Genomic DNA, 15,625 nt, shown 5'->3' with positions numbered 1-15,625 from the left:
TTAGCTGCTCAGTGTCAACACAAGGGAACCAATGACGTATCCCAGTCTGGGGATGCAAGCCTGGCACTCTAGGAGAGCCCCTGGTACGAGTCCATGGGAAGGGCAAAGAAGCTGCAGCCTGGTGGTGGCCCTAGTGGGGACACTCACTGGGACAGACAGATTGCCAAGCGCTGGCTCGTCTCCTCTCCCTTTCATTAACTCCAACCATCAGATATCTTCCATCCTATCTGATGGTGTAACCATAATTTGAAGAGAGTCTTTGTTAGCAACCAGGCCTCTCCACCGCCTACCGGAGGAACCCAGAGACAGTGGGATAGACGTCACTAGCTGCCAAGATACGACTCATTCCCACTGTTGACACGAGTCATATATCCATCCACTGCTTGTGTGCTGCATCCCTTTATAAAAGGCTAGTCCCTCCTCTGCCTGCTCTCTTCCTTCCCTTCAGCCTTGAAAGGCAGCCTCTGTATACCCCCTCCCCAATAAACCTCCCACGTGAGATCTGTCGCATGGTATGACTTTGTGTCGTCTGTTGCTTAGAGTCTTTCCCTTGCAGTCCCCCATGCGGATGCTCTCTGGGAGTGCCCTCGCAGACATATAGATGAGTTTGTCTTACTAGTTATCTCTGAGACATCTCTCCATCTAACCCAGTTGGCAAGTGAGATTAGCCTTTGCAGAAGGCAATTTTAAAAGTTGAGGGGTTAAATATGTTAATGACTTCTGAATGAAGTATTGTTGAGGTTTGTTCTTTTGTTTGGATTGTAATGCTAAATACTGGCTCCCAAGGCCCGGTTCTCCCCAGGGACAAGTCTGCTCATATCCAAGTGATGCTATGAGTTATCCCTGATTGGTGAATAAAGATCCCTACAGCCAATAGCTGGGCAGAAGAGAGAAGAGGTGGGGTTCTTGGGTTCCAGGCTTGGGGTCTGAGGAGAAAAATGTGTAGAGAGGAGGAAGCCACCATGATTCGTAAAAACACGGCCATGAGGGCTGGCCAATTGGAGTTAAGAGCTGCCCAGATGGAACATGGCAGATTGTAACTTGGTGTTATTGACGGGGAAATAGATTCTAATAGCATAGAGGATCAGTGTCGGTCCAGCTCTAGCACTGATTAAGGCTTATCATAAATATAAAGGTTGTTTGTCTTTTATCCAGGAACGGAAAGGTCATAGGTGGGGTAGAAACCCTTGATTAAGATTAAGCTATAATACAACAAAGTATAGGGTTAGTAATTCTGCTTAGCATCCCGAGGTCAACTGACTACACAGTCAAATTCGTGAAATAAATAAGGATCTTGAATTAAATACTGATAAAATTGAAAACTTCTAGTTTAGAAAGAAGCCAGGGCTGGAAGCAGAAAATTGAAGGATACTAGCTTAACCTATACTGTCTGAATTTTTCACAAAGAAAGTGTTCTCTGTATTTCTTTTTAGATGCAATTTAAATGGAGCTTTGACATTGTTAATTTTTTAGAAATCATGTTATATTTATTTATCTATCTATCTATTTATTTATTTAATTGAGAGACATGGGTGTCTTACCTGCATGTATGTCTGTGACCCACTTGTGTGTCTGGTGCCTTCAGAAGTCAGAAGAGGATAGAATGTTTTCTGGAACTGGAGTTACAGATGGTTGTGAGCTGCCGTGTAGGGGGCTGGGAATTGAACCTGGGTCCTCTGGAAAAGTACTGGTGCTCTTAACCATTAGGCCATTTCTCCAGTCCCAATTTAATATTATTTTAATGGACTACTATAGAAAACCGTTGTATCTGGTGTGAATCTGGAGTGATGGCACCTAAGCTTTGAAGTAGCCTTTTGTCAGTGATTGTTATCTGAGATCTTATGGGGTTTTTCTTCTGAAGGATTCTCAGAGCCTTTGCAGAACTCTATCTCCAGATGTGCCTAATAAACCAGGAAGTCTCCTATGGCTAAGAATTGCTTAGATAATGGGTCTTTCAAGACAAGCCCTAGATCAGATAAGAGGTTTTGGTATGTGGAAACTGACTTGCCAAAGGTGCCTTCTGTGCAACAATAAAAAGAGCTTCTAGAAGCTGTCACAGTTCAGTCCTTGAGCGCCTGATCCCCCTCCTGCTGAGAAGCCGAATTCATCCAGCAATGGATCTCTTTCATAACCCAGAACTGGGACAGACCACAGAGAGAAGACTAGGCTGGTGGATCACAGGCGTTTCAAGCAGAGACGGGAGTCTGTTGATAGTGGAAGGATTTCTAAATCTGGGCTTTCACCTATCCACATACGAAACACCATCTTCCTCACAGGTAGCCTTGTCTGTTCAGAGGATTTGGCTCTGTGTTGACATTGCCTGGATACTGGTGGGAATGTAGAGAAATGGATCAAATTAGAAAGCAAAATCCGAACCATCTGAAACATGAGTGTTCTGGGCTTGGGCTTGACCATAAGATGTGGTGCTGCTCTGTGTGTGGCTTGCGTTTGGCCCTGCGGTAGATTTTTGTCACCTCAGATTTATGCTAAACACAAACAGTGCCAGTTTTCTAAGTTTCCTTCTTCCAACTGTCTGACATGGGCACATGCTTCACTTAATGGGTCATAACATACTGACAAGACTCCTAGAAGGCAACATGAAGCTGACCAGCAGGTAGTCTGACCATCCATATTCCCAGTACACCTGAGTCCATCTAGGCAACTGAGGAGTGTTCCAGATCTTTCCAGATGAGAAAGTCATTGCCCATTTGTAATTTCAGAAAGCATTATTTTAATTTACTAACCTGCGTGATGGGGAAGACGAGGGTTAGAAGGGAAGGTGTTTTTCATTCCGGTTCCTTACGTGAGACTATTAATAAAGCGCTACCTTTAGCATCTGCCAGTGAGTAAACACACAAGGCATCCTACAGCTGCAGAAGCTTTGGGATGCTGCCCGCTGGCTAGGAGTTGAGTGTGCTCAATCAATTCTCTCTGGTAGAAATTCAGCAAAATTCAAATCTCTTATTCCCTTCCACCTATCCAATCCCCAGTCCAAGAGCACTTTTTTAAAAAAATGCATAGCCTGTCCAAAAAAATTTCTGCACTGACACCTTTGGACTATAAAAATGAAGCAGCTTGGTATCAGGCAGGCTACCATAGCAGCTGTGTGTTCGTGAGCACGGCATCCTTAGTGTACCCAAAAGACACTGTCAATGTCTAGCAGGGAGTGGGAGGGGCTTACGATGCTCCATCCCTTAACTGAGGAGCTATGGACAGTCGATAGCTTCTAGGGAGAGGAAGTTAATTTTTTAAGGGTGTGGCTCTTGGGAGGTAGAGTATGCTCTGCTGGATAGTCCCACACCCAGCAGTGTGTGGGCTGTACAAATGGACTCAATGAGTTATTAAAGACAAACATTATTAAAAATGAGAGAGAGAGAGAGAGAGAGAGAGAGAGAGAACATTAAGTTTAGGGGTAAGGAATGTGAGGGTGGATTTGGGAGGAGTTAAGCGGAGGACTTATATGTGATCAAAATAACAATGATGCATTTAAGCTGGAAATCTCGAAGAACTGACAAAAATAACTCTTTAAAATGAAGGTGGCTGCTGGCATTCTTTGTCTCTTTAAACGTGTACTAAGTCTTGGACTGTGGTAAAGGTTTTCTTTTCCTGTAGAATGATCTAGATGTGTCAGACAGCATCCCACTGGCCCTCGGCCACATGGGCAGGGTGCCCTTTACAGCCTTCTCATTTTGGTCCACAATGAGCTACCATCAGAGAGTCTGTTTATGGTTATCAAAATGGAAAAAAATGAGTAAATGAAACTCACCTTCTTGGGGCTTCGTGCATTGCTAGACCAACTTTATGTCATTGGGAAATCCCATCCAAAGGCCACAGAAGAACAACACGCATAGATAGACCCTCCCTGGTTCCCTTAAGCTTTCTCCTTCTCAACAACTTAAGTGCCATTGACCCTACTCTGTGTCCATTCCTTTTAGGTTTTCTAGAAGAATCTCAGCTTTCCACACAGGTTGAGGATCCCAGAATCTCTCGCAATGCCCCAAATGGAAAAGTCCACACTAAACTGTAGATCGTTAATGCTAAGGGAAAAGACAACTTTAAAACAAAAAGGAGGGTATGAAGTGGAAGTTTCTACTTGTGTCATGTGATGCAGACTCATGTGGTATTTTGCTGAGGCAGACTCACGTGATGTTTTGCTGAGGTGAGGATTATGCTAGGACATGTTTGGAGAGAATATAAATAGAACTCAGGGGACAGTGACGGGAGGTGCTCAGGTAGCTAGCTGTGCAGACTCTTCACTGGTCACGTGTCTTTGCTGATCTTCACTTTGTTGAGAGAAGCATGGCAGAGAACTCCTAGTCCTTGCCATTCCTGCTGACTCGTGCCAATTTGGTGGAAGCCCGGCAGTTTCTGCTGGATTGTGCCACCAAGACAAATAGAGATTGGAACTGTCCCCAACGAATTTCTAAATAAGTCCACATCCCCTTGTCCTACTTACCATCTTTTCTCCCCTACCTTTGGACAGTGTGTTGAGTGGCAGGGGCAGAAGTGTTTGAGAATCCTTATTAAAGTAGGTTTTGAAAAGTCTAAGCCTTTCCAGTGGGTAATGAGATCCCAGGCACTTCACAGAAGAGACACTAAGCTGGAAGGTGTGTCTTTCTGCAGCCTTAACATGATAGGTGTAAAGTGTAATCTGGAGACATTTCTGACCTAGACTGAAAGGCTCATTGTTATGAAATACAATGCAATGGCAGGCAGGGGTAAAGGGGTACCTGATGGGCCCCTGAATGGTGTCCCCCCTGAGAAATCACACCATGTGACAAACCTGGTTTAAGGGAGGTTTATTTGGGGGAAGGGAGGAGAATGAGAGGCAGACAGACAGAGCTATGAGGGAAAAGAAGTAGTTTACAGAGAAAGACAGAAAAAGAGAAAGAGAGGCCTCTGGAACACATGGGAACAGAGAGGGGGGAAGGAGAAAGGGAGGGAGAGAGAGAGAAACAGAGACAGAGAGATGGGGAGGGAGAGAGGGAGGGAGAGAGAGAGAAACAGAGACAGAGAGAGGGGGGAGGGAAGGAGGGAAGGAGAGGGAGAAGGAGAAGGAAAGGGAGAGGGAACAAGCAGTTCTTTTTATACTTGCTGCACCTGGCTTGCACCTAGCAATGGCAAGTGATGACATAAGACACCAATAGGTCCCTGGGAGATGCCCAGTAGAATCGCCTATAAGCCAACACCCTATGGCTTACAGAAACATTTGGTTTGGCCACTGCTTTCTCATCAGCCTTGGTACTTACTTTTTCCTGTGGTGACCTAAGCGTCCCATGGCACCTGATGTACCAGGACACAGAGCTTCAGATGAAGCTTTCCTCCTGTGAAATCCAACACAAAGTCTACTGCAACCACACAGGCTTTTCCATTTTGCCTCCTGTTACCAGATATAACGACTCTGAGACTTATTATATATTAATAAGTGCTTAGGCTGTAATCTTGGGCTTGCTCCCTGACTAGCCCATTACGTATATAACCGGTTTAAACTAGTCAGTGCCTTCCACATGGTTAGTTACCTCGCCTCAGGTTTATGAATCTCCTCAGAGTTCCAGGGCGATTCTCCTACACCTGACTCTTCCCCAGAATGCCCCTCCTCCTCCCTCCCCTTCCCTCTCCTGGATGTCCCACCTCCTATTTCCTGTCTCAGCTCATTGGCTGTAGGCTTTTCTATTGACAGGTGATGCTTCCAATATAGTCTACTGTTTCTGCAGTGGATGAGGGGATAACCTCTTACCAGAAGCAATGCCAACATATGTGTAGCCAATGGTATCTCTGCATCAATGATAGGGCAGAACACCTGTCTTCATCTGTCCAGTCCAGCTGGACAATCAAGTGGGACTCTTAGACCCCGTGGAGAGGACTGAGATGAGTGAGAAAATAAGGAGGCACAGCAAGCCAAGAAGTTAATCAAGCTGGCAAAGATTTTATTGTTCACACAGGTTATATACTCTGAAAACAGGATATGGGGAGGGGTAGGAAGGGAAAGAGGGCTTTGCAGGTAGAGGAAGCTAATTGCAGCTGTGGGATCTAACTAGGTTATACCTGTTGTTCTCACAAAGCCTTGCCATTACCAGGGGTTCTAAAAACATCTATCTAGCAAGATGTTGACTAAATCTAAAGATCAGGAGGAAGGGTTACTAAGGAGGGTTGCTAAGAGGCCTTGTTTGAAGTTCTGAGAACTGACAAGTGAATCATGAAAGCAGAAAGAAGAATAGTAGGTAGGAGAGCCAAGGATGAGTGTTAGCCAAGAGCAAGGCCTTCCGTGGCTTCCCACATTCATCTTGCTCACGAGTTGTCTTCTCAGACATTCGAGACACTCACAGATGGGTATTCATGGGTTCTGAAGGCATGGGGACTTTGACACAGTGGTGCCACATACTGAGCCGAGTCTCTTAGTTATGTCTTAGTTACTATTCTATTGCTGGGAAGAGACGTCATGACCAAGGAAACCCTTATAAAAGATTTAATTGGGGGATTGCTTCCGGTTCCGAGGGTGAGTCTATGACCATCACTGTGGGACATGTGATGCAGACCGTCAGCACGGTGCTGAAGCAGAGGCTGAGAGCTTCCATCTGATCTACAAGCAGGAAGCAGAGAGAGCAGGGAGACCCGGGGCTTTTGAAACCTCAAAGCCCATGACCTCCTCCAAAAAGGTCATCCTTCCTAATGCTTCCTAAACAGTCTACTGACTAAGACCAATGAGTCAAGTAAATGAACCTATATGGGACCAGCCCATTCAAATCATCAGTTGACTATATGATTTAATCTTCATTTACTTTCCTAATGCTTAAATCAGAAGGAGCGATGGCTCAGTGGTTAAGAGTGGATACCACTCTTGCAGAGGACCAGAGTTCAGTTCATATTTCACACACACACACACACACACACACACACACACACACACACACTGGTGGGTGGCTCACAACCACCTGTCACTCCAGCTTCAGGGGATCCAACAGCCTCTTCTGACCTCCATGGGCATCTGTATTCATGTTAACATACTCACATACACATAGAATTAAAAATAATGAAAATAAATTTAAAATACCTTTTCTTAATGAACTCCAATTTTGCCTTAAACAACAACAAGTAGGTGGTACATTGGTACGACTTTTCAAATGGGGAAACAGATGGGAAATTTTGCTTTGCTCTATTAGGATCAGCCACACTTCCTGCTTTTATGAGGCACTAGTGTCTGCATGATAGGTATTTGAAGAGTTACTCCCTGATGACAAAAAGCTGCAGGTGGCGAAGGTTATCCCTTCCCTCAGCTACCTTGCAGGGACACTCATACAGAATGCAGGGATGACCTGTCTGTATCATAAAGTCTGTGAAACTTTGCCAAGGTGGACAGTATTTGTCATAGGTTAGCACAGAACTCTAACCATCTCTTGGCTCTCCTGCTGGGCTCTCAGGAGTCAGATAAGTGATGAAGCTTAGAACCCAAAGCAAGAGTTCCATGGACCAGAAATGGGATGAATGTGCTAACCGGTGAACCAGCTGTGGCTAAGTCACAGGAGTCCTGAAAGCAGGCAGGGATCCGGAGATAAATAGAGTTCTGGGGGAGGCAGTGGCTTAGAATTCTCCTTACAGGGCAGCAAGCAGGTTCCTGAGTTGAATGCAGAGATAAGGAGGGACTCATCTTAGTCCTGAAAGGAAAACAAAACAGCAAACAGGTGTCTTCCTGGAGCAGAGGACAGAGCTTGTCTGAGGGAGACAGGGCACCCCCTCTCAGATCTGTCTCCCTATCACAGTGAAGCAGGCAGCCAACAGAGTGCCGAGAATCTCCTAGAAGGGAGAAGCTCCAGGAGAAGCAAATCTGCCACTCCAGATGGAGGAATGGTCACTTCCCCAAGTCAGATTCCAAGAGACAGCTGACAAAACAGCCTATTAAAACAGGAAGTCACAGAAGAGTGAATTTCGTAGATTATTTTTTTGAAAAAACCTTAAAGTGGGAGAAAAGTGCTGGGGAAAAAAAAAAGGATAAATGAATCGTAACTTTCTACCAGAGAAAAAGATTCCATAAAGCAGGAAGAAGAAATGGAACGTGTACAAGTGGCTAGGAAAGAGAGCCAACTTCAAGCATAAAACAAAAGATGGAGTTCTGAATGCATTTATTTGTTTATTTATTTATTTTTGCTATTTGTAGCCCCGGCTATTCCAGAACTCACTATATAGACTAGTGTGGCCAAGAACTCACAAGATCCACCTGCCTGTGCCTCCCCGGTGCTGGGACTAAAGGCGTGAGCCACCACTGCTCTGCTAAGTTGAATTTTGAACATTTTAAAAAGCAGACTAGATCATCTGCAAATGTGGCAGAACCGAAGGAAGTTGGGTGATTTGGGAAAGGGGGCAGAGGACAAGCCCTGCTTCATACTAGAAATAAAACACCTAGCAGGTCAGGCCTTCTCTGCAGTAAAAGATATTTAAAAATCCTGGTACGGGGTTTCTTCCCGCCTTAGACCATATATGTTCCCAGATGAAAGACATATATAGCCTTGTATCTTTTACTCTGCCTTAGGCAGCACAATAGCTGGTCAATTGCCTACCCTCCTGCCCCGTGCTGTTAGAATCTATTTTTTCACCGATAACTCTGAGTTACTACTAACTAACTTTTATGTTCTATCTGGATTGCTCTTAGCCCCAATTGGCCAGCCCACAAGGACACATTTTCTTTACTCCTACCCCATGGCGGTACTTTTCCCTCCAGTACATCTTTCTTCTTCCATGGAAGCTGGCTTGCTTCTCTCTCCGCCTCCCTGCTCTTTCCTCTAAGCCCGCCCACATATTTCTCTTCTCTCCAGCTATTGGCTGCTGACATCCTTATTCACCAATCACAATCAACTGGGGGCAGGGTCACTCAGTGTCTTAAGCGTAGACTCTCTCTTGGGGCAAACAGTCTTAGGGACCCCAAATTAGCATTAGAATACAAACAGTATTAGGCCCATCCATTACACTTCAACTCAAGGGAAGTTCTACTGTCTGTCACTTGGGTCTGACTAGGTGCTTGGGACCTCAAGTAGCACCCTTTTCTGCCACAGCTTTCTAAGGGCAAGTGTGTCCTACAATAACGTTTAGATGCCTGGTCATTGACTAACCAGAAGTAGAAAACCGCTTCCACCACAGTGGAAATCGTAAACCAGTAACACAGAAGTGATCCTCTCCATCTGCTGCCCTCATGTTCAGAAAATAAACAGAGCATCCAGGATGGGAACGTGGCTCTGTAGCTCCGAGTAATCCAATGACCACACCCCGATGTACTAGTGGAAACCATCGGAGAGGTAACCCAGAAGTCCTTCAAGCTCAAGATAGATAGGTACAAATCTCTCAGTGAAAGTGCATCTGTGATTGTTGCCAGATATTTGGGAGGGGTAAGTCCAAAACCAAAAAAGTTTGCCTGAAGAGAAAGCTTGAGGGCTGTCCTATTAGAATATAATTTCCATGTATCCCCAGCCCAGGGTTCACAATCCAGAATCTTGGTCCCTAAGGTGGTGGTGTTGAGATCGTGGTATGGGTGATGTTTTTGAGAGAGGAAGTTGTGACACTGGAAGCATCGACTGCCACAGAGATTAATGTAGTTCTTGTAGGAACCTAATTAGTTCCTGCAAGTTGTCATTTTAAAAGGTAAGCCTGGTGCCCGGATGTCTCTTGCTTCCTGCCTTGTTTGGGTTGTTTTCTTTGGAAGACACTCCAGTGTTGAGTAAGTTAGCGTAAACCTTGACCTTAGATGGCCTCAAGCTGAGCCACCTCTCTCAGACACCAAACTGCAAGTCTGGGGATGAAATGATGCTTAGCCCTGGTGCTACGGGAATCCCTACACATGCATTATGCGTGTCCATTCTAGGACCACTCCCCAAGATGTGCCCAGTGGAGACTTGGACTGTCCTGCTGCAGAAGTGAGTGACTGTGTGTGTCTATTTGTCAGTCTGTGTCTATGTCTGTCTGTGTCTATGTGCACTAGTATGTATCCATGCATATGTGTGTATGTGTGGTGTATATGTCTATATGTGTGTGATTGTACATGTATGTATGCATATGTTTAAGCCTGTGTGTGTGTGTGTGTGTGTGTGTTTATGAACTCAAGGGCATTCCCACCTGGTCTTCAACAAGATTTCCTTCTCCGTCTTAGCAGCTTTTCCCTCTCTACAAAATGTTATCCCTCCTCAGAACTGTCTTAGCAGCTCTTTTTTTTTTCATTTTTTCCTGTCTCTGTTATTTACTTTTGTTTTATTTCCATAGAAACTTATCTCTGGTACATATCGGCAGGACAATCTAGTTCAACACTCTCATCTTACAGACGGAGAGACTAAGGCCCAGAGAGCACAACCTACATTTTATTCCAATAAGACCTGGACTGGTGAAGAGAGGGGATGGAAGATGCTCACAGAATGACCTGGCTTCTGTCAGAGCACTGGCTGTTTCTAGACCTTGACGTCAATGGAGCTTCTTGGGGTGACAAGCTCTCCCTGCACCCCAGAGCTCCCCAGAAGCCCAGCAATGCGGAGAGTTGTGAAAGGCCCTTTGGTTACCCAGGAATAGGCTGTCTCTGCCTCTGACATATTTCAGATTTTTGGATCTGGTCAAGCCCAGCATGCTTCTTTCTCAGCTTCCCAGAAGTCTTGATGTCATCCAGAATTCTCATTCTCTCTCTCTCTCTCTCTCTCTCTCTCTCTCTCTCTCTCTCAATTGACCCAATTCCCCATCTTGTTGCATACTCTTTCTTTGGCAAGCAGCCACCTGCTTATTCAGCCCCTGGATGTCTCATTTTACCTCTCCTGGGTGTATGATGCCACCTGGTTGTCTCTGAGCAGAGATTCATGGCAGGCTGCATTTGGACCATTCCCAGTAGAATCTTGCTGCAATGTTTCTGTCTCCACAGGAACGGGGCCATGACCCATCCACACCTGCACACAATGCCTGCCAAGACATGATGTGTTGAGGAAACCATGTGCAGAGCTTAAGGCTAATGGAGATGTGGTTTTTGGAGACTACTGGACATTTGTGGCCCAAGACTTCTCCCTCAAGGGACAAAGTAAGGCAAAAGTCAAGTGGCCTTGGAACCATGGAAGATTGGCGGGGAATGGATGGATGATCTAGATGAGTCCAGTGGGTGTCAGATTTAAGATCCATCCAAATAAGGGGTTGGGGATTTAGCTTAGTGGTAGAGCGCTAGCAAGCGCAAGGCCCTGGGTTCAGTCCTCAGCTCCAGAAAAACAAAAAAGATCCATCCAAATCATCTTGGAGTGGGGGTTGTTAAAAATGCATAGCCCCGTGTCCTTCCAAGAAGATGGTGGTTTACGTGGGTGTGACAAAGCTCAGGAAAATGACTTACCAGTGAGTCCTGTGGTTCAGATTCATAGTCATCTGCACATTCCTCCTCACACAAAGATAGGGGCTAAGAGTGAGGCTAGGGGAACCCTCACTTGCTGCTCCTCCCTCTGCCCAGAGGATAATGGCTCCCTACCATGAAGACGGGAGCTGATATCTGTCACTGTGTTCCCCTTTTGTTTTCTAGGATACTTCCTGTGTGTCTCAGGTCCCCACTCAGTGAGGAGGAAGGAAGAGCCTCTGGGACGAAGGGAAGAGCAAACTGGTACAGGCAAGCATGCCACAGATCAGTGACTGTACAGATAGTGAACACGGCTTCAAGTCCTGCATAATTCTGCCATTCCCAAGACACAACATCCCCTCAAATTCTATTGATGAAGAGCCATCAGCCATCTGTCAGTCCATTAAATGTGTGTCCAGTCCTCCACCTAATAAAACACCACACAAAGATCTGTTTCAGCTGTTTTTAACTACAGCCCAGCCAACCCCTCTTCTCCTTCCTCTCCCCTTGTCATCTGTATTTTACTCCTTGCCGTGGGATGTGACAAGATGTGGGAAGAGAGATTAACCCAAAAGTTGCATTCTTGAATCTCACACTTGCCTGATTTTGTTTTGTTTCGCTTTGTTAACACCTCCAAAGTGACCAAGGTATCAAGCCTTCTTGTCTCAACGGCATTTCCAGCTCTCAAAGGGATAGCAAGGGTTGTCACGTACATGTGAGCGCCACGGAAGGCATTTGCAGATTTCTAGTGGAAATGTGTTTTCAGAAGTGGCTTTATCTTTCAATTGGCATTCCCCGTTAAAATTAAACTGGCCATTTGACTCTTCACTGCCTGGTGTACAATTTCAAATCATTTCCTCTTGCAGGGCTTGCCAAAAATCTCACAAATGAGAAGATGTTTTATATCCTCAGTAGAAGTTTTCTTCCTCTCACTGACATTAATCACCAAATGCCAAGAAAGGCAAATAGATGAGACAAAGCAGGCGGCATAAATTACAGTTTTAAGACTCACAGATAAGAGCAAAGTCAACAGCTCTGTGTACCACCTCAAATCCCTTTTGGAACTGGATGGTGGCATAAATCTCACGTTATAAATAAATGGGACATTTCTGCACTGTGTTACACTAACACCATAAAACACACACTACAGTTCACCCCCCACACACACACCCCCAAGTCTGCAAGCATTTGAATTTGAACCAGAACTAAAAAATGACTCAACACACGTGCACGGCTTTGTTAAGTGAAGGTGACTCTGACACGAGGATAAAGGAATCAAGGAATTCAAATGGCCCGAACACCTAAGAGCCAATTCAAAACACAGGTCCCACTGTTGGGAAAACAGCCAGGACAGCAGATCCACTCATGTTACACTTTTAAGAATGTCATTCCTACAGTGAGTTTTCTGGCTCAGGGGATGCAATGGCAGAAAGTCTACTGATCAAATGTGTGTGTATGAATGTTCGTATGTGTGCACTTACACGAGTGTGTGTGCATAAATATATGTATACATGTGTGTCCTAGAGACATTCAGAAGATGCTAAGTAAATGCTGTGACTGATTGTTGATATGTTTATTCCAATAGAAAACCAGGACAGATAATACATTCCCATGAATAAAAGACTTCCAAATTTTATGAGTTTGAGGCCAAATTAAATATCTTATACTTTAGCACTGACAGTGATTTTTATGGTCATTTTATAGGAGACATGTTATTTTACTCACAGAAATATGGCATACATTTATTGGAACTAATAGAAAAATCATAATTCTGTAGATGCCACAATAGTCCAATAACCCTGGGCAAAGGAATAAGACCAGATGGCTAACATGAAATATATTGACATCAATAAATACAAAAACACAACAAGTTCACTGATGAATGAAAATCCTGTATCCTTTATGTGATGCTCTAAATGCAAATAGCAATCTTGCTTCATAGAAAAAGCCCATTCCTGAGAAGCCAGCTGTAATAGAAAAGAGATTTGGTGGATGATTACTGCATTCTGGACAGAGTAAATATACCAGTAAACTCAGAAAAACAGTGGCTAGCAAGAGACAATACACTGGAAAGGAATTCAGAGATGTGAAGCTGACGCGACCAGAGACAGAGCAAAAATGGTCATTGGCAGAAAGCTTTAAACTGACTAGCAAACTGAAAGATTCCAACATCATTCTCATACAAAGCTAAAGATTTCCAACTGTACTAAATGAGAAACCTTGATTCTGTTGTTACCATCACACACCAGCGGGTTTAAAGTCACAATGGGTGTTGGCACACACTTACATGTGTGCATGAAGTCTGGGCAATGGCTTTGAATCTATTTCTTTTTTTTAGATTTCTTTTTCTTGTGAGTTTTGCTGGCAAGTATGCATATGTTTTCTCTCTCTCTCTCTCTCTCTCTCTCTCTCTCTCTCTCTCTCTCTCTCTCTGTGTGTGTGTGTGTGTGTGTGTGTGTGTTACTCAAAGAGATCAGAAGAAGGTGTCAGGTCATTTGAAACTGGAGCTATAGGTGATTGTGAGCCACCATGTGGATGCTGGGAACCAAATCTGGATCCTCTAGAATAGCAACAAGTGCTCTTAACTTATGAGCCTTCTCACCAGCTCCCTGAGTCTATTTCTTATGCAACATGACCTGGGCTGGCTCCACGATCTGAAGAGGCAAGGCCAATACAGTCTGGCTTCCTACTACACAGTACGCTGCAGGGCAGCCTTGCTTAATGATTATAATGGATGCCCACTGGGAATAGGGAAACCACACATATCTAGGGTATTGGGGTGACAAACACCATGAGCCAACAAATCTAGTAGTTTTGGAGACCCATAGTGTTGCCTAATACATCACAAGTGGTATGTCCATTATTTTAATTATCTCTTCAGCAAGAAGGATCTTAAATATTTAGGAGCCAAGAAAACCAATTTTTGAGTCAAATGCCTGAAGTCTGTTTAGCACATTACAATAGTTAAGTTTGTTGTTTTAAACAAAAGGAAAGAGAATACAGACTGGTTGTTCTGTTAGGGCAGGTTGGTACCCAGAGAAGGAAGCAAGCAAGCACAGAAGCACTATGAAGAGGCTCTCTCTATGTGACATTAGAGAGTGGCCAGGTTGGCAGGAAGCTTGTGGATCAGGGTGTAAAGAATGGAGTGTTGGACAATGCTTGCCAGCAGATGGACCTGATAATAGTCGGACTGCTGTAACTAGCCCATTAGTATTCCGGGAGGCAACCGGTAAACTCCTCGGGAATTTGCTTCTAATTTACCTGGCTGCTGTAGCTTCCAGCTACCTCCACAAGGGAGAGGCAGACACTCTCTGCAACTCTTTCTCTGGAGTTTATTTTCTGACAGGATTTCTCTATATAGCCTTAGCTGTCTCCTCTGGATCTCACTCTGTAGACCAGGCTGCTCTCAAACACACAGAGAGCAGCCTGGCTCTGCCTCTCGGGTGCTGGGATTAAAGACATGCCCTGTCACTGCCTTGTTATCTGGAAATTTCAAAGCCATAAGAGGAAACCCAAAAACTCATCTCAGAACCACAGTCCTATATATACTCCTTCATCCCACCATCAAATCTGTGTCCACTCTGCAGTCTACACAAATTGAGTACAATTGGGTAATATAACACAAATTGGGTAATAGTAGATACTTCTAGCAGAGTACATATCAATTGTAATGATATGGTATATGTCATTTATTCCACTCTGACTCATAAGACAATGAAATACATGATTTAGAGGGTTTTTTGTTAAAATGAATGACAAGGGCAAGCAAGACGACTCAGCAGGTAAAGGAGCTTGTCGCATAAACCTGACTACCTGGGTCCCTGGAAGCTCACTGCCTCCTGAGAATACTACAACACTGTCAAGCGCCAGAGCACTCTGTAAGATTAACACAGTGGACACTGAGCAGGTTGAATGGAACCTCTCTAGGACACTCTTACACGGGAAAGAGCCTAGCACATTACAGTACGTGACCACCAAGACCAGCATCAGCTAGAACTGCTTCTAAAACTGATGTGTTTATAAAAAGATAAAGAGAGGGGGGACATGTTCTATGGAGGTGTAGTCAGGTATGGGGGAAGGGGGTGCCTCGGAGGGCCCAGGCTAAGGCAGCCCTTCCCCCTGAGGGACCAGCCATGTAACTGTATAGTATATAATAGTTTATTTAGGGAATGGGGAGGGGAGTTAAGAGGGTAGTAGAGGCAGAGAGAGAGAGAGAGAGAGAGAGAGAGAGGAAGAAGAGGAGGAAAAAGAGGAAGAGGAGGAAGAAGAGGAGGAAGAGGAGGAGGAGGGAGA

Source organism: Grammomys surdaster, unplaced genomic scaffold (genome assembly GCF_004785775.1).
Source record: "Grammomys surdaster isolate TR1022 unplaced genomic scaffold, NIH_TR_1.0 362, whole genome shotgun sequence".
In the NCBI taxonomy this organism is placed as follows: Eukaryota; Metazoa; Chordata; class Mammalia; order Rodentia; family Muridae; genus Grammomys; species Grammomys surdaster.
Note: the sequence above shows the minus strand (reverse complement) of the source record.